Genomic DNA, 25,557 nt, shown 5'->3' on the forward strand with positions numbered 1-25,557 from the left:
ATTCTAAAACTTTACAGAACATTTGGGACATAAAACGTCCTCTTTTGGTAATGAAAGAGCTGCAGTTTAAGGTTCCTTATATGATTTTAGGGGGACATTCCAATTTGGTTTATTTTATGGTCACACAAGAACGTTACAATGAGGATATTTAGGACATTAACTGAACGTTGCTACATGTTCTTCTGTTGGTCATTTAATAACGTTCCCGATATGAGTTTAGGGGAACGTTTTATTTTGGTTTTTTATGGTCGCACGAGAACGTTACAAAGAGGACATTTGGGAAGTTAACAGAACGTCCTATAGTGATAGTCCCCTAAACATTCCCAGAACATCCTGAATGTTCCCTAAAGGTCCACCAAATAACGTTCCCCAAACCTTAAAAGAACTCCACATCATTCTTGCATGACCATAAAATAACCAAAATAGAACGTGCCCCTGAAGTCATATCGGGAACGTTATTAAATGACCAACAGAGGACCATGTGGGAACGTTCTGTTAATGTCCCAAATTTCCTATTTGTAACGTTTTTTTTTTGACCATAGAATAACCAAAAGAGAACGTCCCCATAAAGTCATATAAGGAACCTTAAACTGCAGCACTTTCATTACCAAAAGAAGACGTTTAAGGAACGTCCCGAATGTTCTGTAAAGGTTCAGAATTTTCATCACCTTTTGAGAACTTTTAGGGAACGTTGCGCAAGGTCCTGAGAATGTTGCCTTCTATGTGGGAGGTTGTCCTGCTAAAAAAATGTATGTTCCCAGAACATTCTCAGAACGTCCACTGGTATTAAGAACGTTGTCTAGTAACGTTCCCAGAACGTTTAGAGATGGTCACGATGTGGAGTTCTTTTAAGGTTTGGGGAACGTTATTTGGTGGATCTTCAGGGAACATTCAGGACGTTCTGGGAATGTTTAGGGGACTATCACTATAGGACGTTCTGATAACTTCCCAAATGTCCTCTTTGTAACGTTCTTGCGCGACCATAAAATAACCAAAATAGAACGTTCCCCTAAACTCATATCGGGAACGTTATTAGATGACCAACAGAAAACCATGTAGCAACGTTCAGTTTAATGTCCTAAATATCCTCATTGTAACGTTCTTGTGTGACCATAAAATAAACCAAATTGGAACGTCCCCCTAAAATCATATAATGAACCTTGAACTGCAGCACTTTCATTACCAAAAGAGGATGTTTATGTCCCAAATGTTCTGTAAAATTTCAGAATTTTCGTCACTTTTAGACAAAGTTGCACAAGAACTTCGCCTTCTGTGTGTGTGTTTTATAGAAAAAAAGTTTGAAGTCACCGTTATAGAGCATCGTTATTTTGTCACTTTAGTAGCTTGTTTTGTGATGTTCAGAGTTAATCTGTTTATCTGAAAATTTTGTCACCATTGTTGAGGATCATACGCAGAATCTTGATGTCTGTGTGAATCTACATGATGCTGTCTGAAAAATTTCTGCATAAGGATAAAAACTTTCAAAAAAAGGACAGGATCTTATGCGTTATCATATGTCTACATAAAAGAAAACACAATATTCGAAGATCAGTGAATAAGGTCACTGTATGATGATCAAATCAACAACAACGATTAAGCATCCAAACCCAATTGATCATATTTATTTTCTCATAATTTTATATTGTAACAAATGCTTTAGAAAAACACAGTTACAACAATTAGAGAAAAAATAAAGTCAAATTGTCAAGGGTCAGGAGCCCAACTAAAGCAAGTGCTTACCTCCATAACGGTGATATCTATAAATTTTGATAAAACATCAACACCTCATTAAGAAGATTTGTATGAAAGAAACAAAGTCAGAGTGGTTTGTAATAAGTGAAGATGCAGATATCTAGAGAGATCAGGGGCCGTATTCACAAAACATTTTATCTTACCACTAAGAGTTCTCCTAAATAGCAGTAAAAGTTCTTAGCTAAGAGTTTTCTCTTAAAACCTATTCACAAAGCTGCTGAGACCAACTTTTACTAAGGAATAGACTGAAGTCTTAAGCCAAGAGTAAGGGCGGGGCTGACCTCGTTGCTATGGACTATACACACAGTGATTGGCTGATGGGGAGGAGTCAGCGATATTGTAGAATGAGGTGTCATGTTTCCATATTAAAATAAAGGTTTAAAAATACAAATGTTGCCCTATTCAAAATAAAATGTTGCCATATTGTTGCCATAAAGGTTTTAAAATATAGGCTAAGTGTCACTAATTAAACTAGTATATACAGTTTATATATCTATATATATATATATATATATATATATATATATATATATATATATATATATATATATGTATGTATGTGTGTGTGTGTGTGTGTGTGTGTGTGTTTTTTTTTTTACTCTATTCGATCATTTGTAAGTGTGAACTAATGAAAACCACTGGCACAGGTAATCAGACAATCTTTATTTATTTGTTAAAGATTTTTTTTGGCGTCTCATTGTAGATTCAAATCTATAAATCAAAATGTATTGCATTTATGAAGAAAAGGTTCAGCACCTAAGGCTCTGTCGCTATTGCCTCAATGGTGTTCAGTGTCTTTGGGTGGATTAGGACTGATTGTGATTTGGTCTTACCCACGTTGAAGGTAACGTTCTCAGGACCTTACACAACATTCCCTAAAAGTTCTCAAAAGGTGATGAAATTTCTGAACCTTTACAGAACATTCGGGATGTTTCTAAAACATCCTCTTTTGGTAATGAAAGTGCTGTTCTTTAAATTACTTTAGGGGGACATTCCATTTTGGTTATTTTATGGTAAAAAAAGAACGTTACAAAGAGGACATTTGGGGCATTAACAGAAAGTTCCCACACGGTCCTCTGTTGGTCATTTAATAACGTTCCCGATATGAGTTTAGGGGAACGTTCCATTTTGGTTATTTTATGGTCATGCATGAATGTTACAAAGAGGACATTTGGGAAGTTATCAGAACGTCCTATAGTGATAGTCCCCTCAACATTCCCAGAACGTCCAGAATGTTCCCTGAAGGTCCACCAAATAACGTTCCCCAAACCTTAAAAGAACTCCACATCGTGACCATCTCTAAACATACTGGGAACGTTACTAGGTGACAGGTTACCCCGCTAGAAATTTTACGTTCCCAGAACATTCTCAGAACGTCCCCACTGGTGTTGAGTAACGTTCCCAGTATGTTCACAGACGGTCAAGATGTGGAGTTCTTTAAAGGTTTGGGGGACGTTATTTGGCGGACCTTCAGGGAACATTCAAGACATTCTCTGAACATTTAGGGAACCATACTTTATTTGGAAATGTTCTCAGAACGTCCCTGCTGCCCTTTTCAAAAACATGAATTGAAAATTAGAGCTAAATTGACTAATAAAAGTGGCTGTTCAAACAAAAACTGTTTTTTCTTAAAGGTCTTTACAGGTTATTCCTTGATTAATATTATGAAACCGTTTCTTTACATTTCAAATGCATTAAGTCATTAGCTGCAGCACATGCATGAGCTAATGTAACTGCTGTATCACTGCATCAGTAACTACACAGTTACTGTCTTTAAATAAATCAACATGCAGCAGAACATCAGTGTTTCTGGATCATCACTGACTGAAGCTCAGGAGCTACCCTTCAGCACAATGGTGACACACAAATCTCAGATAACACAAACAGAACATTAAACTCTAGATCTCTGCATCTTCACTTATTACAAACCACTCTGACTTTGTTTCTTTCATACACATCTTCTTAATGAGGTGTAGATGTTTTATCAAAATTTATAAATGTCACCGTTATGGAGGTAAGCGCTTGTTTTAGTTGGGCTCCTGACCCTTGACAATTTGACTTTAGTTTTTCTCCAGTTGTTGTAACTGTGTTTTTCTAAAGCATTTAGTACAATAAAAAAATTGTGAGAAAATTGAAATCTGATCAAATGGGTTTGGATGCTTGATCATTGATGATATAAAGTCATACAGTGGTCTTATTCACAGATCTTTGAATATTGTGTTTTCATTCACCTAGACATAATGCAGAAGAACCTGTCCTACTTTGAAATTATGAATTATGAAGTTTTTAACCTTATGCAGAAATTATTCAGACAGTATCATGTAGATTCACACAGACATCAAGGTTCTGCATATGATCCTCAACAATGGTGACAAAATTTTCAGATAAACTCTGAACATCACAAAACAAGCTACTAAAGTCACAAAAAAGATATTTTAGTGTCACCATCGCTGAGGATCATACGCTGATTCATGATGTCTGTGTGAGTCTAAAAGACACTGCTCAAAACTCTGCATAATGTATAAAAAAAAAAACTAATAAAGGGGGTAAAAAAAAACCTTCAATTAACGCAAAAGTAACATTTAACACACTCAGTTTAGATTTTGGTGATGATCAATGAATCAGGACACTCCATGATGATTGAATCACCAGCACAATCAACCAAATTCATCTGATCAGACTTTCTCCTGCTTTTTTTGTTATAACTAATAAATTTGAAAACACAGTTAAAGCAGCCAGAGATAATCAAATGTTAAAAATGGCAAGAATCAAGAGCCCATCTAAAGCAAACGCTCTCCTCTATAACGGTGACTTCAAACTTTATTATTTTCTATAAAACACACACACAGAAGCGATGTTCTCGTGACCTTGTGCAACTTTGTCTAAAAGTTCTCTAAAAGTGACAAAAATTCTAAAACTTTACAGAACATTTGAGACATAAAACATCCTCTTTTGGTAATGAAAGTGCTGCAGTTTAAGGTTCCTTATATGATTTTAGGGGGACGTTCCAATTTGGTTAATTTTATGCTCACACAAGAACGTTACAATGAGGATATTTAGGACATTAACTGAACGTTGCTACATGTTCTTCTGTTGGTCATTTAATAACGTTCCCGATATGAGTTTAGGGGAATGTTTTATTTTGGTTTTTTATGGTCGCACGAGAACGTTACAAAGAGGACATTTGGGAAGTTAACAGAACGTCCTATAGTGATAGTCCCCTAAACATTCCCAGAACATCCTGAATGTTCCCTAAAGGTCCACCAAATAACGTTCCCCAAACCTTAAAAGAACTCCACATCATTCTTGCATGACCATAAAATAACCAAAATAGAACGTCCCCCTGAAGTCATATCGGGAACGTTATTAAATGACCAACAGAGGACCATGTGGGAACGTTCTGTTAATGTCCCAAATTTCCTATTTGTAACGTTTTTTTTTTGACCATAGAATAACCAAAAGAGAACGTCCCCCTAAAGTCATATAAGGAACCTTGAACTGCAGCACTTTCATTACCAAAAGAAGACGTTTAAGGAACGTCCCGAATGTTCTGTAAAGGTTCAGAATTTTCATCACCTTTTGAGAACTTTTAGGGAACGTTGCGCAAGGTCCTGAGAATGTTGCCTTCTATGTGGGAGGTTGTCCTGCTAAAAAAATTTATGTTCCCAGAACATTCTCAGAACGTCCACTGGTATTAAGAACGTTGTCTAGTAACGTTCCCAGAACGTTTAGAGATGGTCACGATGTGGAGTTCTTTTAAGGTTTGGGGAACGTTATTTGGTGGATCTTCAGGGAACATTCAGGACGTTCTGGGAATGTTTAGGGGACTATCACTATAGGACGTTCTGATAACTTCCCAAATGTCCTCTTTGTAACGTTCTTGCGCGACCATAAAATAACCAAAATAGAACGTTCCCCTAAACTCATATCGGGAACGTTATTAGATGACCAACAGAAAACCATGTAGCAACGTTCAGTTTAATGTCCTAAATATCCTCATTGTAACGTTCTTGTGTGACCATAAAATAAACCAAATTGGAACGCCCCCTAAAGTCATATAATGAACCTTGAACTGCAGCACTTTCATTACCAAAAGAGGATGTTTATGTCCCAAATGTTCTGTAAAATTTCAGAATTTTCGTCACTTTTAGACAAAGTTGCACAAGAACTTCGCCTTCTGTGTGTGTGTTTTATAGAAAAAAAGTTTGAAGTCACCGTTATAGAGCATCGTTATTTTGTCACTTTAGTAGCTTGTTTTGTGATGTTCAGAGTTAATCTGTTTATCTGAAAATTTTGTCACCATTGTTGAGGATCATACGCAGAATCTTGATGTCTGTGTGAATCTACATGATGCTGTCTGAAAAATTTCTGCATAAGGATAAAAACTTTCAAAAAAAGGACAGGATCTTATGCGTTATCATATGTCTACATAAAAGAAAACACAATATTCGAAGATCAGTGAATAAGGTCACTGTATGATGATCAAATCAACATCAACGATTAAGCATCCAAACCCAATTGATCATATTTATTTTCTCATAATTCTATATTGTAACAAATGCTTTAGAAAAACACAGTTACAACAATTAGAGAAAAAATAAAGTCAAATTGTCAAGGGTCAGGGGCCGTATTCACAAAACATTTTATCTTACCACTAAGAGTTCTCCTAAATAGCAGTAAAAGTTCTTAGCTAAGAGTTTTCTCTTAAAACCTATTCACAAAGCTGCTGAGACCAACTTTTACTAAGGAATAGACTGAAGTCTTAAGCCAAGAGTAAGGGCGGGGCTGACCTCGTTGCTATGGACTATACACACAGTGATTGGCTGATGGGGAGGAGTCAGCGATATTGTAGAATGAGGTGTCATGTTTCCATATTAAAATAAAGGTTTAAAAATACAAATGTTGCCCTATTCAAAATAAAATGTTGCCATATTGTTGCCATAAAGGTTTTAAAATATAGGCTAAGTGTCACTAATTAAACTAGTATATACAGTTTATATATATATATATATATATATATATATATATATATATATATATATATATATATATATATATATATATATATATATATATATATATATATATATATGTATGTATGTGTGTGTGTGTGTGTGTGTGTGTGTGTTTTTTTTTTTACTCTATTCGATCATTTGTAAGTGTGAACTAATGAAAACCACTGGCACAGGTAATCAGACAATCTTTATTTATTTGTTAAAGATTTTTTTTGGCGTCTCATTGTAGATTCAAATCTATAAATCAAAATGTATTGCATTTATGAAGAAAAGGTTCAGCACCTAAGGCTCTGTCGCTATTGCCTCAATGATGTTCAGTGTCTTTGGGTGGATTAGGACTGTTTGTGATTTGGTCTTACCCACGTTGAAGGTAACGTTCTCAGGACCTTACACAACATTCCCTAAAAGTTCTCAAAAGGTGATGAAATTTCTGAACCTTTACAGAACATTCGGGATGTTTCTAAAACATCCTCTTTTGGTAATGAAAGTGCTGCAGTTGAAGGTTCCTTATATGACTTTAGGGGGACGTTCCATTTTGGTTATTTTATGGTCAAAAAAAGAACGTTACAAAGAGGACATTTGGGACATTAACAGAACGTTCCCACACGGTCCTCTGTTGGTCATTTAATAACGTTCCCGATATGAGTTTAGGGGAACGTTCCATTTTGGTTATTTTATGGTCATGCATGAATGTTACAAAGAGGACATTTGGGAAGTTATCAGAACGTCCTATAGTGATAGTCCCCTCAACATTCCCAGAACGTCCAGAATGTTCCCTGAAGGTCCACCAAATAACGTTCCCCAAACCTTAAAAGAACTCCACATCGTGACCATCTCTAAACATACTGGGAACGTTACTAGGTGACAGGTTACCCCGCTAGAAATTTTACGTTCCCAGAACATTCTCAGAACGTCCCCACTGGTGTTGAGTAACGTTCCCAGTATGTTCACAGACGGTCAAGATGTGGAGTTCTTTAAAGGTTTGGGGGACGTTATTTGGCGGACCTTCAGGGAACATTCAAGACATTCTCTGAACATTTAGGGAACCATACTTTATTTGGAAATGTTCTCAGAACGTCCCTGCTGCCCTTTTCAAAAACATGAATTGAAAATTAGAGCTAAATTGACTAATAAAAGTGGCTGTTCAAACAAAAACTGTTTTTTCTTAAAGGTCTTTACAGGTTATTCCTTGATTAATATTATGAAACCGTTTCTTTACATTTCAAATGCATTAAGTCATTAGCTGCAGCACATGCATGAGCTAATGTAACTGCTGTATCACTGCATCAGTAACTACACAGTTACTGTCTTTAAATAAATCAACATGCAGCAGAGCATCAGTGTTTCTGGATCATCACTGACTGAAGCTCAGGAGCTACCCTTCAGCACAATGGTGACACACAAATCTCAGATAACACAAACAGAACATTAAACTCTAGATCTCTGCATCTTCACTTATTACAAACCACTCTGACTTTGTTTCTTTCATACACATCTTCTTAATGAGGTGTAGATGTTTTATCAAAATTTATAAATGTCACCGTTATGGAGGTAAGCGCTTGTTTTAGTTGGGCTCCTGACCCTTGACAATTTGACTTTAGTTTTTCTCCAGTTGTTGTAACTGTGTTTTTCTAAAGCATTTAGTACAATAAAAAAATTGTGAGAAAATTGAAATCTGATCAAATGGGTTTGGATGCTTGATCATTGATGATATAAAGTCATACAGTGGTCTTATTCACAGATCTTTGAATATTGTGTTTTCATTCACCTAGACATAATGCAGAAGAACCTGTCCTACTTTGAAATTATGAATTATGAAGTTTTTAACCTTATGCAGAAATTATTCAGACAGTATCATGTAGATTCACACAGACATCAAGGTTCTGCATATGATCCTCAACAATGGTGACAAAATTTTCAGATAAACTCTGAACATCACAAAACAAGCTACTAAAGTCACAAAAAAGATATTTTAGTGTCACCATCGCTGAGGATCATACGCTGATTCATGATGTCTGTGTGAGTCTAAAAGACACTGCTCAAAACTCTGCATAATGTATAAAAAAAAAAACTAATAAAGGGGGTAAAAAAAAAACCTTCAATTAACGCAAAAGTAACATTTAACACACTCAGTTTAGATTTTGGTGATGATCAATGAATCAGGACACTCCATGATGATTGAATCACCAGCACAATCAACCAAATTCATCTGATCAGACTTTCTCCTGCTTTTTTTGTTATAACTAATAAATTTGAAAACACAGTTAAAGCAGCCAGAGATAATCAAATGTTAAAAATGGCAAGAATCAAGAGCCCATCTAAAGCAAACGCTCTCCTCTATAACGGTGACTTCAAACTTTATTATTTTCTATAAAACACACACACAGAAGCGATGTTCTCGTGACCTTGTGCAACTTTGTCTAAAAGTTCTCTAAAAGTGACAAAAATTCTAAAACTTTACAGAACATTTGAGACATAAAACATCCTCTTTTGGTAATGAAAGTGCTGCAGTTTAAGGTTCCTTATATGATTTTAGGGGGACGTTCCAATTTGGTTAATTTTATGCTCACACAAGAACGTTACAATGAGGATATTTAGGACATTAACTGAACGTTGCTACATGTTCTTCTGTTGGTCATTTAATAACGTTCCCGATATGAGTTTAGGGGAATGTTTTATTTTGGTTTTTTATGGTCGCACGAGAACGTTACAAAGAGGACATTTGGGAAGTTAACAGAACGTCCTATAGTGATAGTCCCCTAAACATTCCCAGAACATCCTGAATGTTCCCTAAAGGTCCACCAAATAACGTTCCCCAAACCTTAAAAGAACTCCACATCATTCTTGCATGACCATAAAATAACCAAAATAGAACGTCCCCCTGAAGTCATATCGGGAACGTTATTAAATGACCAACAGAGGACCATGTGGGAACGTTCTGTTAATGTCCCAAATTTCCTATTTGTAACGTTTTTTTGACCATAGAATAACCAAAAGAGAACGTCCCCCTAAAGTCATATAAGGAACCTTGAACTGCAGCACTTTCATTACCAAAAGAAGACGTTTAAGGAACGTCCCGAATGTTCTGTAAAGGTTCAGAATTTTCATCACCTTTTGAGAACTTTTAGGGAACGTTGCGCAAGGTCCTGAGAATGTTGCCTTCTATGTGGGAGGTTGTCCTGCTAAAAAAATTTATGTTCCCAGAACATTCTCAGAACGTCCACTGGTATTAAGAACGTTGTCTAGTAACGTTCCCAGAACGTTTAGAGATGGTCACGATGTGGAGTTCTTTTAAGGTTTGGGGAACGTTATTTGGTGGATCTTCAGGGAACATTCAGGACGTTCTGGGAATGTTTAGGGGACTATCACTATAGGACGTTCTGATAACTTCCCAAATGTCCTCTTTGTAACGTTCTTGCGCGACCATAAAATAACCAAAATAGAACGTTCCCCTAAACTCATATCGGGAACGTTATTAGATGACCAACAGAAAACCATGTAGCAACGTTCAGTTTAATGTCCTAAATATCCTCATTGTAACGTTCTTGTGTGACCATAAAATAAACCAAATTGGAACGCCCCCTAAAGTCATATAATGAACCTTGAACTGCAGCACTTTCATTACCAAAAGAGGATGTTTATGTCCCAAATGTTCTGTAAAATTTCAGAATTTTCGTCACTTTTAGACAAAGTTGCACAAGAACTTCGCCTTCTGTGTGTGTGTTTTATAGAAAAAAGTTTGAAGTCACCGTTATAGAGCATCGTTATTTTGTCACTTTAGTAGCTTGTTTTGTGATGTTCAGAGTTAATCTGTTTATCTGAAAATTTTGTCACCATTGTTGAGGATCATACGCAGAATCTTGATGTCTGTGTGAATCTACATGATGCTGTCTGAAAAATTTCTGCATAAGGATAAAAACTTTCAAAAAAAGGACAGGATCTTATGCGTTATCATATGTCTACATAAAAGAAAACACAATATTCGAAGATCAGTGAATAAGGTCACTGTATGATGATCAAATCAACATCAACGATTAAGCATCCAAACCCAATTGATCATATTTATTTTCTCATAATTCTATATTGTAACAAATGCTTTAGAAAAACACAGTTACAACAATTAGAGAAAAAATAAAGTCAAATTGTCAAGGGTCAGGGGCCGTATTCACAAAACATTTTATCTTACCACTAAGAGTTCTCCTAAATAGCAGTAAAAGTTCTTAGCTAAGAGTTTTCTCTTAAAACCTATTCACAAAGCTGCTGAGACCAACTTTTACTAAGGAATAGACTGAAGTCTTAAGCCAAGAGTAAGGGCGGGGCTGACCTCGTTGCTATGGACTATACACACAGTGATTGGCTGATGGGGAGGAGTCAGCGATATTGTAGAATGAGGTGTCATGTTTCCATATTAAAATAAAGGTTTAAAAATACAAATGTTGCCCTATTCAAAATAAAATGTTGCCATATTGTTGCCATAAAGGTTTTAAAATATAGGCTAAGTGTCACTAATTAAACTAGTATATACAGTTTATATATATATATATATATATATATATATATATATATATATATATATATATATATATATGTATGTATGTGTGTGTGTGTGTGTGTGTGTGTGTGTTTTTTTTTTTTATCTATTCGATCATTTGTAAGTGTGAACTAATGAAAACCACTGGCACAGGTAATCAGACAATCTTTATTTATTTGTTAAAGATTTTTTTTGGCGTCTCATTGTAGATTCAAATCTATAAATCAAAATGTATTGCATTTATGAAGAAAAGGTTCAGCACCTAAGGCTCTGTCGCTATTGCCTCAATGATGTTCAGTGTCTTTGGGTGGATTAGGACTGTTTGTGATTTGGTCTTACCCACGTTGAAGGTAACGTTCTCAGGACCTTACACAACATTCCCTAAAAGTTCTCAAAAGGTGATGAAATTTCTGAACCTTTACAGAACATTCGGGATGTTTCTAAAACATCCTCTTTTGGTAATGAAAGTGCTGCAGTTGAAGGTTCCTTATATGACTTTAGGGGGACGTTCCATTTTGGTTATTTTATGGTCACATAAGAACGTTACAAAGAGGACATTTGGGACATTAACAGAACGTTCCCACACGGTCCTCTGTTGGTCATTTAATAACGTTCCCGATATGAGTTTAGGGGAACGTTCCATTTTGGTTATTTTATGGTCATGCATGAATGTTACAAAGAGGACATTTGGGAAGTTATCAGAACGTCCTATAGTGATAGTCCCCTCAACATTCCCAGAACGTCCAGAATGTTCCCTGAAGGTCCACCAAATAACGTTCCCCAAACCTTAAAAGAACTCCACATCGTGACCATCTCTAAACATACTGGGAACGTTACTAGGTGACAGGTTACCCCGCTAGAAATTTTACGTTCCCAGAACATTCTCAGAACGTCCCCACTGGTGTTGAGTAACGTTCCCAGTATGTTCACAGACGGTCAAGATGTGGAGTTCTTTAAAGGTTTGGGGGACGTTATTTGGCGGACCTTCAGGGAACATTCAAGACATTCTCTGAACATTTAGGGAACCATACTTTATTTGGAAATGTTCTCAGAACGTCCCTGCTGCCCTTTTCAAAAACATGAATTGAAAATTAGAGCTAAATTGACTAATAAAAGTGGCTGTTCAAACAAAAACTGTTTTTTCTTAAAGGTCTTTACAGGTTATTCCTTGATTAATATTATGAAACCGTTTCTTTACATTTCAAATGCATTAAGTCATTAGCTGCAGCACATGCATGAGCTAATGTAACTGCTGTATCACTGCATCAGTAACTACACAGTTACTGTCTTTAAATAAATCAACATGCAGCAGAGCATCAGTGTTTCTGGATCATCACTGACTGAAGCTCAGGAGCTACCCTTCAGCACAATGGTGACACACAAATCTCAGATAACACAAACAGAACATTAAACTCTAGATCTCTGCATCTTCACTTATTACAAACCACTCTGACTTTGTTTCTTTCATACACATCTTCTTAATGAGGTGTAGATGTTTTATCAAAATTTATAAATGTCACCGTTATGGAGGTAAGCGCTTGTTTTAGTTGGGCTCCTGACCCTTGACAATTTGACTTTAGTTTTTCTCCAGTTGTTGTAACTGTGTTTTTCTAAAGCATTTAGTACAATAAAAAAATTGTGAGAAAATTGAAATCTGATCAAATGGGTTTGGATGCTTGATCATTGATGATATAAAGTCATACAGTGGTCTTATTCACAGATCTTTGAATATTGTGTTTTCATTCACCTAGACATAATGCAGAAGAACCTGTCCTACTTTGAAATTATGAATTATGAAGTTTTTAACCTTATGCAGAAATTATTCAGACAGTATCATGTAGATTCACACAGACATCAAGGTTCTGCATATGATCCTCAACAATGGTGACAAAATTTTCAGATAAACTCTGAACATCACAAAACAAGCTACTAAAGTCACAAAAAAGATATTTTAGTGTCACCATCGCTGAGGATCATACGCTGATTCATGATGTCTGTGTGAGTCTAAAAGACACTGCTCAAAACTCTGCATAATGTATAAAAAAAAAAACTAATAAAGGGGGTAAAAAAAAACCTTCAATTAACGCAAAAGTAACATTTAACACACTCAGTTTAGATTTTGGTGATGATCAATGAATCAGGACACTCCATGATGATTGAATCACCAGCACAATCAACCAAATTCATCTGATCAGACTTTCTCCTGCTTTTTTTGTTATAACTAATAAATTTGAAAACACAGTTAAAGCAGCCAGAGATAATCAAATGTTAAAAATGGCAAGAATCAAGAGCCCATCTAAAGCAAACGCTCTCCTCTATAACGGTGACTTCAAACTTTATTATTTTCTATAAAACACACACACAGAAGCGATGTTCTCGTGACCTTGTGCAACTTTGTCTAAAAGTTCTCTAAAAGTGACAAAAATTCTAAAACTTTACAGAACATTTGAGACATAAAACATCCTCTTTTGGTAATGAAAGTGCTGCAGTTTAAGGTTCCTTATATGATTTTAGGGGGACGTTCCAATTTGGTTAATTTTATGCTCACACAAGAACGTTACAATGAGGATATTTAGGACATTAACTGAACGTTGCTACATGTTCTTCTGTTGGTCATTTAATAACGTTCCCGATATGAGTTTAGGGGAATGTTTTATTTTGGTTTTTTATGGTCGCACGAGAACGTTACAAAGAGGACATTTGGGAAGTTAACAGAACGTCCTATAGTGATAGTCCCCTAAACATTCCCAGAACATCCTGAATGTTCCCTAAAGGTCCACCAAATAACGTTCCCCAAACCTTAAAAGAACTCCACATCATTCTTGCATGACCATAAAATAACCAAAATAGAACGTCCCCCTGAAGTCATATCGGGAACGTTATTAAATGACCAACAGAGGACCATGTGGGAACGTTCTGTTAATGTCCCAAATTTCCTATTTGTAACGTTTTTTTTTGACCATAGAATAACCAAAAGAGAACGTCCCCCTAAAGTCATATAAGGAACCTTGAACTGCAGCACTTTCATTACCAAAAGAAGACGTTTAAGGAACGTCCCGAATGTTCTGTAAAGGTTCAGAATTTTCATCACCTTTTGAGAACTTTTAGGGAACGTTGCGCAAGGTCCTGAGAATGTTGCCTTCTATGTGGGAGGTTGTCCTGCTAAAAAAATTTATGTTCCCAGAACATTCTCAGAACGTCCACTGGTATTAAGAACGTTGTCTAGTAACGTTCCCAGAACGTTTAGAGATGGTCACGATGTGGAGTTCTTTTAAGGTTTGGGGAACGTTATTTGGTGGATCTTCAGGGAACATTCAGGACGTTCTGGGAATGTTTAGGGGACTATCACTATAGGACGTTCTGATAACTTCCCAAATGTCCTCTTTGTAACGTTCTTGCGCGACCATAAAATAACCAAAATAGAACGTTCCCCTAAACTCATATCGGGAACGTTATTAGATGACCAACAGAAAACCATGTAGCAACGTTCAGTTTAATGTCCTAAATATCCTCATTGTAACGTTCTTGTGTGACCATAAAATAAACCAAATTTGAACGCCCCCTAAAGTCATATAATGAACCTTGAACTGCAGCACTTTCATTACCAAAAGAGGATGTTTATGTCCCAAATGTTCTGTAAAATTTCAGAATTTTCGTCACTTTTAGACAAAGTTGCACAAGAACTTCGCCTTCTGTGTGTGTGTTTTATAGAAAAAAAGTTTGAAGTCACCGTTATAGAGCATCGTTATTTTGTCACTTTAGTAGCTTGTTTTGTGATGTTCAGAGTTAATCTGTTTATCTGAAAATTTTGTCACCATTGTTGAGGATCATACGCAGAATCTTGATGTCTGTGTGAATCTACATGATGCTGTCTGAAAAATTTCTGCATAAGGATAAAAACTTTCAAAAAAAGGACAGGATCTTATGCGTTATCATATGTCTACATAAAAGAAAACACAATATTCGAAGATCAGTGAATAAGGTCACTGTATGATGATCAAATCAACATCAACGATTAAGCATCCAAACCCAATTGATCATATTTATTTTCTCATAATTCTATATTGTAACAAATGCTTTAGAAAAACACAGTTACAACAATTAGAGAAAAAATAAAGTCAAATTGTCAAGGGTCAGGAGCCCAACTAAAGCAAGTGCTTACCTCCATAACGGTGATATCTATAAATTTTGATAAAACATCAACACCTCATTAAGAAGATTTGTATGAAAGAAACAAAGTCAGAGTGGTTTGTAATAAGTGAAGATGCAGATATCTAGAGAGATCTGGGGCCGTATTCACAAAACATTTTATCTTACCACTAAGAGTTCTCCTAAATAGCAGTAAAAGTTCTTAGCTAAGAGTTTTCTCTTAAAACCTATTAACAAAGCTGCTGAGACCAACTTTTACTAAGGAATAGACTGAAGTCTTAAGCTAAGATTAAGGGCGGGGCTGACCTCGTTGCTATGGAGTAAACACACAGTGATTGGCTGAAGGGGAGGAGTCAGCGATTTAATCATAGAAACATTGTAGAATGAGGTGTCATGTTTCCATATTAAAATAAAGGTTTAAAAATACAAATATTGCCCTATTCAAAATAAAATGTTGCCATATTGTTGCCATAAAGTTTTTAAAATATAGGCTAAGTGTCACTAATTAAACTAGTATATATATAATGAATATAATGAAAGTGCTGCAGTTCAAGGTTCCTTATATGACTTTAGGGGGACGTTCCATTTTGGTTATTTTATGGTCAAAAAAGAACGTTACAAAGAGAATATTTGGGACATTAACAGAACGTTCCCACACGGTCCTCTGTTGATCGTTTAATAACGTTCCATTTTGGTTATTTTATGGTCATGCATGAATGTTACAAAGAGGACATTTGGGAAGTTAACAGAACGTCCTATAGTGATAGTCCCCTAAACATTCCTAGAACGTCCTGAATGTTCCCTGAAGGTCCACCAAATAACGTTCCCCAAACCTTAAAAGAACTCCACATCGTGACTGTCTCTGAATGTTCTGGGAACGTTACTAGGTGACAGGTTACCCCGCTAGAAATTTTACGTTCCCAGAACATTCTCAGAACGTCCCCACTGGTGTTGAGTAACGTTCCCATTATGTTCAGAGACGGTCACGATGTGGAGTTGTTTTAAGGTTTGGGGGACGTTATTTGGTGGACCTTCAGGGAACATTCAAGACATTCTCTGAACGTTTAGGGAACCATACTTTATTTAGAAATGTTCTCAGAACGTCCCTGCTGCCCTTTTCAAAAACATGAATTGAAAATTAGAGCTAAATTGACTAATAAAAGTTTTTGTTTCTTTGTTTCTTTCATACACATCTTCTTAATGAGGTGTAGATGTTTTATCAAAATTTATAAATGTCACCGTTATGGAGGTAAGCGCTTGTTTTAGCTGGGCTCCTGACCCTTGACAATTTGACTTTAGTTTTTCTCCAATTGTTGTAACTGTGTTTTTCTAAAGCATTTGGTACAATAAAAAATTGTGAAAAAATTAAAGTCTGTTCAAATTGGTTTTGGATGCTTGATTATTGATGATGATATAAACTCATACGGTGGTCTTATTCACAAATCTTTGAAAATTGTGTTATCATTCATCTAGACATAATGCAGGATTATGAAAGTTTTTATCCTTATGCAGAAATTATTCAGACAGTATCACGTAGATTCACACAGACATCAAGATTCTGCATATGATCCTCAACAATGGTGACAAAATTTTCAGATAAACACTGAACATCACAAAACAAGCTACAAAAAAGATATTTTAGTGACACCATCGCTGAGGATCATACGCTGATTCATGATGTCTGTGTGAGAAACACTGCTCAAAACTGCATAATGTATTAAAAAATAATAAAAAAGGGGGTAAAAACACCTTTAATTAATGCAAAAATGCAATTTAATACACTCAGTTTACATTTTGGTGATGATCAATGAATCAGGACACTCCATGATGATTGTATCACCAGCACAAAACAACCAAATTCATCTGATGAACTAATGTGTTTTGATAACACAGTTAAAGCAGCCAGAGATAATCAAATGTTAAAAATGGCAAGAATCAAGAGCACATCTAAAGCAAACGCTCTCCTCTATAACGGTGACTTCAAACTTTATTATTTTCTATAAAACACAAACGCAGAAGGCGATGTTCTCGTGACCTTGTTCAACTTTGCCTAAAAGTTCTCTAAAAGTGACAAAAATTCTAAAACTTTACAGAACATTTGGGACATAAAACGTCCTCTTTTGGTAATGAAAGTGCTGCAGTTTAAGGTTCCTTATATGATTTTAGGGGGACGTTCCAATTTGGTTAATTTTATGCTCACACAAGAACGTTACAATGAGGATATTTAGGACATTAAACTGAACGTTGCTACATGTTTTTTTTGTTGGTCATTTAATAACGTTCCCGATATGAGTTTAGGGGAACGTTTTATTTTGGTTATTTTATGGTCATGCAAGAATGTTACAAAGAGGACATTTGGGAAGTTAACAGAACGTCCTATAGTGATAGTCCCCTAAACACGTCCTGAATGTTCCTTAAAGGTCCACCAAATAACGTTCCCCAAACCTTAAAAGAACTCCACATCGTTCTTGCATGACCATAAAATAACCAAAATAGAACGTCCCCCTGAAGTCATATCGGGAACGTAATTAAATGATCAACAGAGGACCATGTGGGAACATTCTGTTAATGTCCCAAATCTCCTATTTGTACACTGTAAAATGTAATTTTTTTGTAATTAGTGTAGTTTACTTATAAAGCTTAATTAAACTGTTGGGTTTACATAAAAAAAACTTACGGAAACCGATTGCCTTAAATTTAGCAAGTAAGTTAACTCATCATTTTGAATTGATAAAACTAGCTTCCACACAGTACAGAGTACTTAGAAATCTTGAGGATTGGTAATTCAATTTTACAAATTGAGTACTTAGTTCAGTCATGTTAAAAATCTTGTTCACATTATGTAGAAACTGCCTTAAATTTCTCAAGCATTTTTTACTCTGTTGCAACAATGGACCATATATTTATTTGTATTTATTAAACTGGAGATACTGTTGAAAATAATAAAGTTTGATGTCACCATCATGGTGGAAAGTGTTTGCTTTAGTTGGGCTCTTGACCTTGACTTTTAATATTAGTGTTTCTCTGGCTGTCGTAACTCAGTGTTTGTAAGACACAGCTGTTATGGTGAAAAAAGCCAAGAGAAATACTGGGATTGATCTGTACCACTGATTCTTGATGTCTCCGTGTGTCTATATAGTCCAAAATGTTTTTTGACTAACATATTAAAAATATGATTTCAACAGTGCGCCGTCTCTTGCTATAGTTTCATTGGTTATTAAAAACAAATAAGTGACAAACCACACTTTTCACACTTTTGATTAAGAATAAACCTCAGGATTAAATCTGTGGGTATTCAACGATATCATCAGGAAAGATGCAACAGATCAATCCCAGTATTTCTCTTGGCTTTTTTCACCATAACAGCTGTGTCTTACAAACACTGAGTTACGACAGCCAGAGAAACACTAATGTTAAAAGTCAAGGTCAAGAGCCCAACTAAAGCAAACACTTTCCACCATGATGGTGACATCAAACTTTATTATTTTCAACAGTATCTCCAGTTTAATAAATACAAATAAATATATGGTCCATTGTTGCAACAGAGTAAAAAATGCTTGAGAAATTTAAGGCAGTTTCTACATAATGTGAACAAGATTTTTAACATGACTGAACTAAGTACTCAATTTGTAAAATTGAATTACCAATCCTCAAGATTTCTAAGTACTCTGTACTGTGTGGTAGCTAAACCCAACAGTTTAATGAAGCTTTCTAAGTAAACTCAACTAATTACATTTTACAGTGTAACGTTCTTTTTGACCATAGAATAACCAAAAGAGAACACCCCCTAAAGTTATATAAGGAACCTTGAACTGCAGCACTTTCATTACCAAAAGAAGACGTTTAAGGAACGTCCCGAATGTTCTGTAAAGGTTCAGAATTTTCATCACCTTTTGAGAACTTTTAGGGAACGTTGCGCAAGGTCCTGAGAATGTTGCCTTCTATGTGGGAGGTTGTCCTGCTAAAAATTTTACGTTCCCAGAACATTCTCAGAACGTCCACTGGTATTAAGAACATTGTCTAGTATGTTCAGTTCAGTAATGTTCAGTTTAATGTCCTAAATATCCTCATTGTAACGTTCTTATGTGACCATAAAATAAACCAAATTGGAACGTCCCCCTAAAATCATATAATGAACCTTGAACTGCAGCTCTTTCATAACCAAAAGAGGACGTTTTATGTCCCAAATGTTCTGTAAAATTTGGTTTGTAATAAGTGAAGATGCAGAGATCTAGAGAGATCTGGGGCCGTATTCACAAAACATCTTAAGGCTAAAAGTAGCTCCTAAATTGCCGATTTAGGAGAAACTCTTAAAAATAATGGGCGTGTCAGTCCTAATTTTAGGACTCCTACATTTTTGCTCTAAGAGTATTTCACAAAGCATTTTAGCGCTAAAACTAGCTCCTAAATCTGTGAAACGTTAGGAGTAGTCAAGAGGACTCCTAAGTCACTAAGACCAAATCACAATCAGTCCTAATCCACACAAAGACACTGAAAACCATTGAGGGAATAGAGGATAGAGCCTTAGGTGCTGAACATTTTCTTCATAAATGCAATAAAATGCAATGCAATAAAAAAAAATGTAATTTATAGATTTGAATCAGTGCCAAAAATTAATCTTTAACAAATAAATAAATATTGTCTGATTACCTGTGGCAGTGGTTTACATGGGTTCACACTTACAAATAATTGAATAGAGTAAAAAAAAAAAAAAAAAAAAAAAAAATATATATATATATATATATATATATATAATATATATATAATATTATGTGGGTATTTATTCCTCTTCTCGTGCTGATTAGAAAGACCGTTTGAATGTGTTTCTCCCAAACTTTGTTTATAAAACATAATTTGTCGGTTGAATTCTGCATTCTCTTGAGATGCAGACATCCAAGAGGTGGACAATTAACTGGATAGTTTAATTAGTGACACTTAGCCTACATTTTAAAACCTTTATGGCAAAAATATGTCAACATTTTATTTTGACTGTGGGAACATTTTTATTAAAAAAAAACATTTATTTGAATAGGGCAACATTTGTATTTTTAAACCTTTATTTTAATATGGAAACATGACACCTCATTCTACAATGTTTCTATGATTAAATCACTGACTCCTCCCCATCAGCCAATCACTGTGTGTATAGTCCATAGCAACGAGGTCAGCCCCGCCCTTACTCTTAGCTTAAGACTTCAGTCTATTCCTTAGTAAAAGTTTGTCTCAGCAGCTTTGTGAATAGGTTTTAAGAGAAAACTCTTAGCTAAGAACTTTTAGGAGAACTCTTAGTGGTAAGATAAAATGTTTTGTGAATACGGCCCCTGTTATTGTTTAATGTTGTTTGTGTTATCTGAGTTTTATGTGTCACCATTGTGCTGAAGGGTAGCTCCTGAGCTTCAGTCAGTGATGATCCAGAAGCACAGATGTTCTGCTGCATGTTGCTTTATTTAAAGACAGTAACTGTGTAGTTACTGATGCAGTGATACAGCAGTTACATTAGTTCATGTGTGTGTTTTTGTCAGCTAATGACTTAATGCAAGAGATTTGCAATTTAAAGAAAAGGTTTCATAATATTAATCCAGGAAATACCTGTAAAGAGCTTTAAGTGAAAATAGTTTTTGTTTGAACAGCCACTTTTATTAGTCAAGTTTTTGACAAGGGCAGCGGGGACGTTCTGAGAACATTTCCAAATAAAGTATGGTTCCCTAAACGTTCAGAGAATGTCTTGAATGTTCCCTGAAGGTCCACCAAATAACATCCCCCCAAAACTTAAAAGAACTCCACATCGTGACTGTCTGTGAACATAATGGGAACGTTACTCAACACCAGTGGGGACGTTCTGAGAATGTTCTGGGAACGTAAAATTTCTAGCGGGGTAGTGACTTAGGAGTCCTCTTGACTACTCCTAACGTTTCACAGGTTTAGGAGCTAGTTTTAGCGCTAAAATGCTTTGTGAAATACTCTTAGAGCAAAAATTTAGGAGTCCTAAAATTAGGACTGACACGCCCATTATTTTTAAGAGTTTCTCCTAAATCAGCAAGTTAGGAGCTACTTTTAGCCTTAAGATGTTTTGTGAATACGGCCCCAGAGCAACAGTGCAACTGTGAATGTGATATTACTTTTGTACAAAAACTTAATAAAGAAGTTACTATAAAATAACTTACATTTTAGAGAAATTGTTGTCAGTTACCTTGTCTGTATTTACTTATATCTCTGGAAAGAGTTTAAATTAACTTGCACTAGTGGTAAATGAATCAGTTTTTAAACAAATCATTAGAGTGAATGAATTCAAATATTTATACAAATGAAATTATTTTAAACTCACTTTTCTGACTTCTGCTGAGTGTTTGACTTCTTGAATCTTCTTGATTCTCTCCTGGATCATCTGCTGCACGTCTTTTTGTGTCTTCATCAGTTGAGTCTATAAACAGAGAACAACACAATATATTTTCATAATTGATTCATTTATATGAAAAAGCATGTGATTCCTCATGATAAGATCCCTTTAAAATCAGTTTGTCAGTAACTTCTACCTTCTTCTCTTCACTCTCCTCTTCTATAGGAACAGTGTTGTGATTTTGGTGGTCTTTCACAACACACATCAGACACACGATTGTCTGATCATCTCTACAGAACAGCTCCAGAGGTCTCTCATGTTTCTGACATATATAGTCCTCCAGATTCCTCACAGGATTGATCAGTTTGTGTTTCTTTAAACCTGCCACTCTCAAATGAGGCTCCAGGTGAGTTTCACAGTAAGAGCTCTGACACACCAGACATGACTTCAGGGCTTTCAGCTTTCTTTCCTCACAGACGTCACACAGAACTTCAGGTTTTTTCTCAGGACTTTTCTTTTTATAGTGATCTACAACTTCTCGGAGTGTGGTGTTAATCTTGAGATCAGGTCTGATCTTAAATGTTTCTTTACAATATGGACAGTTGCAGGTCATGCTGTTGTCCCAGCACTTATTCAGACAGGTCTTGCAGAAGTTGTGTCCACATGGAGTGCTGACTGGATCAGTGAACACGTCCAGACATATCGAGCACTGAAGCTCCTCAGTCAGTGGACTGCTGGAGGATGACATCACTAGAGAGAGAAATGAAAATAAATCACCTTCACTACGAGTCTGAATTTAACCTTTAGGCCTATACATTGTTCATTTAGGGTCTACATCCCAGACGGTAAGATAAGTTTTTTGTAACAATGTAATTTTTTAAACAAACATAATATTGCTCAATTACTTTAGCGGAAGATTGCTGCCATCTACTGGACAACAAACACTTCTAAAATTAAAATAACATGAAATTTCAGTGTGTAGGCTATGTGAGCACGAGTGTGGATGTTTTATAGCGTTGCTGTTCTGCATCGTGACTGATTTATTGACTTAATTTGATAAATTTAAAAAAAGTATTGATTTATCGACCCCCATTCATGTGGTGGTGGTGCAACGGGATCTGATTTGTTCACCCTCCAACCCCGAAATCCGATCGATTTTAACCCTTTGACGGCTACGATCACACCGGTGTGAATTTAAAGGTCCCGTTTTTCGTGTTTTTTTGAAGATTTGATTGTGTTTATAGTGTGCAGTATAACATGTGTTCATGTTTCGCGTGTAAAAAAACACAGTATTTTTCACATAATTTACTTATCTGTATACCGCTGTTTCCACTGTCATAATAACGGGCTGATGACTTCCTTGTTCTATGAAGTCCCTCCTTCAGGAATACGTAACGAGTTCTGATTGTGCCAGCGGTTCCTGTGTTGTGATTCGACAGCAGCTTAGCGCACCGTGCCCGGAAAGGTCACGCCTCTTACCATAACGTGTGCTGCACATTGTTTTACATGTGGATTATTGTGGTGTTGTGCCGAATGAACACAAAAGACAATAATTCCCGAGAGACTGAACTCTTTAATCTCCACAAGCAGCGACAGAAAATGTACAACGTTAGCACTCACTCAGAAGAGTACCTCATACGGAAAACAGCCATATACATAAACATAGTCCCCTCTTGTGGCCATTATGTGCACTGCAGTCCAACATTAACTACTGCAGTAAGGATACCACAATTATAATTTTCGGGAACCGAGTTAAACATAAATTGTAACCATTGATCTCTAAGTACAGCGTCCCTGGGAAGGCCAAACAAAGGTGATTGGACTGCAGGGTGAAAATAACAGCGTTTCGACGACATGGCGACAAACACACTCTACAAACGCAACTCTTGGGCTGCGTCCGAAATCACATACTTACCTACTATATAGTATGCGAAAAACAGTATGCGAGGCGAGTAGTATGTCCGAATTCATAGTATTCGAAAAACAGTAGGCGAGAAGTACCCGGATGACCTACTGCTTCCGCCCGAATTCTGTAGTAGGCATTCGATGGACGCTGCGCTATCCCGTGATGCCACAGGAGAGGATTCTTCATATTCAAAAATGGCGGAAAGCGGCGATATGCAGCTCATTCAAGTCCTTAAGTACCTCAGGGAAAAACAGTGTTTATTGTGGTTAAATTGCACTTGTTTAACATTATGTAAGTAAACGGCTGACTTATTGAAAGTTTAAACAATGTAATGAGAAGATTAAGAGTTGGCTGTAAAAAGATGTTTAATCATTATTACTGACAGCACATCAAGCTAACGAACAGGTCGAGATAACTTTACATCCGCTTGTTAACACTGTTTTATTTAACAGAGACGTTCGTTGTTAAGCAATTTAATGAGATTAGAAAACTTAACGGACAGCAACATTCAGGCGGCAGTAGTTTATAGGGCTCACAGTTTATAGTTTTTTTTTTTAGAATATGTAACGTTATATTATTATCATAGTATTTATTTGTATATATTGTATATAATATTTAGGCCATGTTGTGTATTTCTCTCGCCCTCTCTGTCTATCTACACATTATTTATTTATATATATAATGTATTCAAGTTTGTTTATTGATTCATGTCTTTTGTTTCTTGTGTATTTTTATATGCATTCATTTTTAACAATAAATTACTTAATTTTGTTGCTTCAAATCAGCCTCTGTCGTTATATTCACAGATATATTTTTATTCTGAGGTAAAATTTCCTAGCTAAATTTATTTAAAAATATTTAAATTTTCGCGCTGTTGTGACGACGCATGACAAGTGACAACATTAACATGGCGGATGTAGTACGTCCGAATTCCATTCATACTACCCATATTCATACTATATAGAACGTACTGTTTTAACGGTCGGGAAGTACGTTCAAATTCAAATGTAGTACCTACTCATGTAGTATGCGATTTCGGACGCAGCGGTGCTCTTCTCCGTGGGAGCGCAACAAGACCACGCCCCCTTTTTTGTGTATTCCTGTGGGAGGAGGTTAGTCAAAAAACTGTTTTAGTGACGTCATTAAAGAAGGAAGTAGAGGGATGTAGTCCAAACTGGCCGTTCGATGTAGGCGACTTCTGTTAAATAAAATATCTCGCTTGGCATTGAACTTTGAGCTTTAAAATTTTACAGATTTTATTTATACTCTAACAACAACATTACACACTAACTAAAGTTTGAAACATGGGATCACGAAGAACGGGACCTTTAACGTTCAGTGTTAAATTCAAACGCTTTGGCTGGAGCTGAGCTAGAGACGGACGCGCTCAGCGCTTTTCGTATTTCACATCAGAACTTCAATGTTTCAACCACATAATGTTTATTTGAGGTTTCAGACATGTCTGTCTGCAGTTATCTTTATTTCCTGTTTCTTTAGCCTTTATGCCGTGTGAAAAAATTACAAAAACGCCAAACTTTGCTTTGAAACCAAACAAATCACATAATTTTAATAGCTTATTCTGATACCTTTTGAGTGCAGTAAACAGCTGAAGTAGAGTATTTGACATGCCTGATTCATGAACTTATTCCAGTTCAACATAAACTCTACTAAACCAGATCACTTCCATTAGAAACCTGTTCAGCTCAATCCCTCTTATATTTCTATCATTACCTGTGAGGATCAGATGTGTCCACAAGACTCTCTGAACGGCTCAATAAATATTCTGTTGTTTAAAGAAGTTGATCGTTTCAGGTGTCCATATTGTTGTTGATCAAGTTAGTTTCACTTTCTCTGAATCTCTCTGAAC

At 35.9% G+C, this 25,557-nt stretch overlaps 1 protein-coding gene across 2 annotated transcripts in view; it reads right to left on the reverse strand.

Annotated features, from left to right (window-relative positions):
• The window catches only part of LOC137002087 (E3 ubiquitin-protein ligase TRIM69-like), a 29,648-nt gene extending 4,098 nt beyond the window's left edge, over positions 1-25,550 (reverse strand). Inside the window, exons 1-3 of one of the 2 annotated variants that reach the window (XM_067361588.1) lie at positions 25,422-25,550; positions 21,981-22,534; positions 21,773-21,868 (exon numbers count right to left, since the gene is read on the reverse strand). The gene's annotated coding sequence lies outside the window, so the exon portion shown is untranslated. The remainder of the gene's footprint in view (positions 1-21,772; positions 21,869-21,980; positions 22,535-25,421) is intronic. The other variant, XM_067361589.1, reaches the window with a different exon arrangement.
• Between the last annotated feature and the right edge of the window lie 7 nt (positions 25,551-25,557).

Source organism: Chanodichthys erythropterus, chromosome 15 (assembly GCF_024489055.1).
Source record: "Chanodichthys erythropterus isolate Z2021 chromosome 15, ASM2448905v1, whole genome shotgun sequence".
Classification (NCBI taxonomy): Eukaryota; Metazoa; Chordata; class Actinopteri; order Cypriniformes; family Xenocyprididae; genus Chanodichthys; species Chanodichthys erythropterus.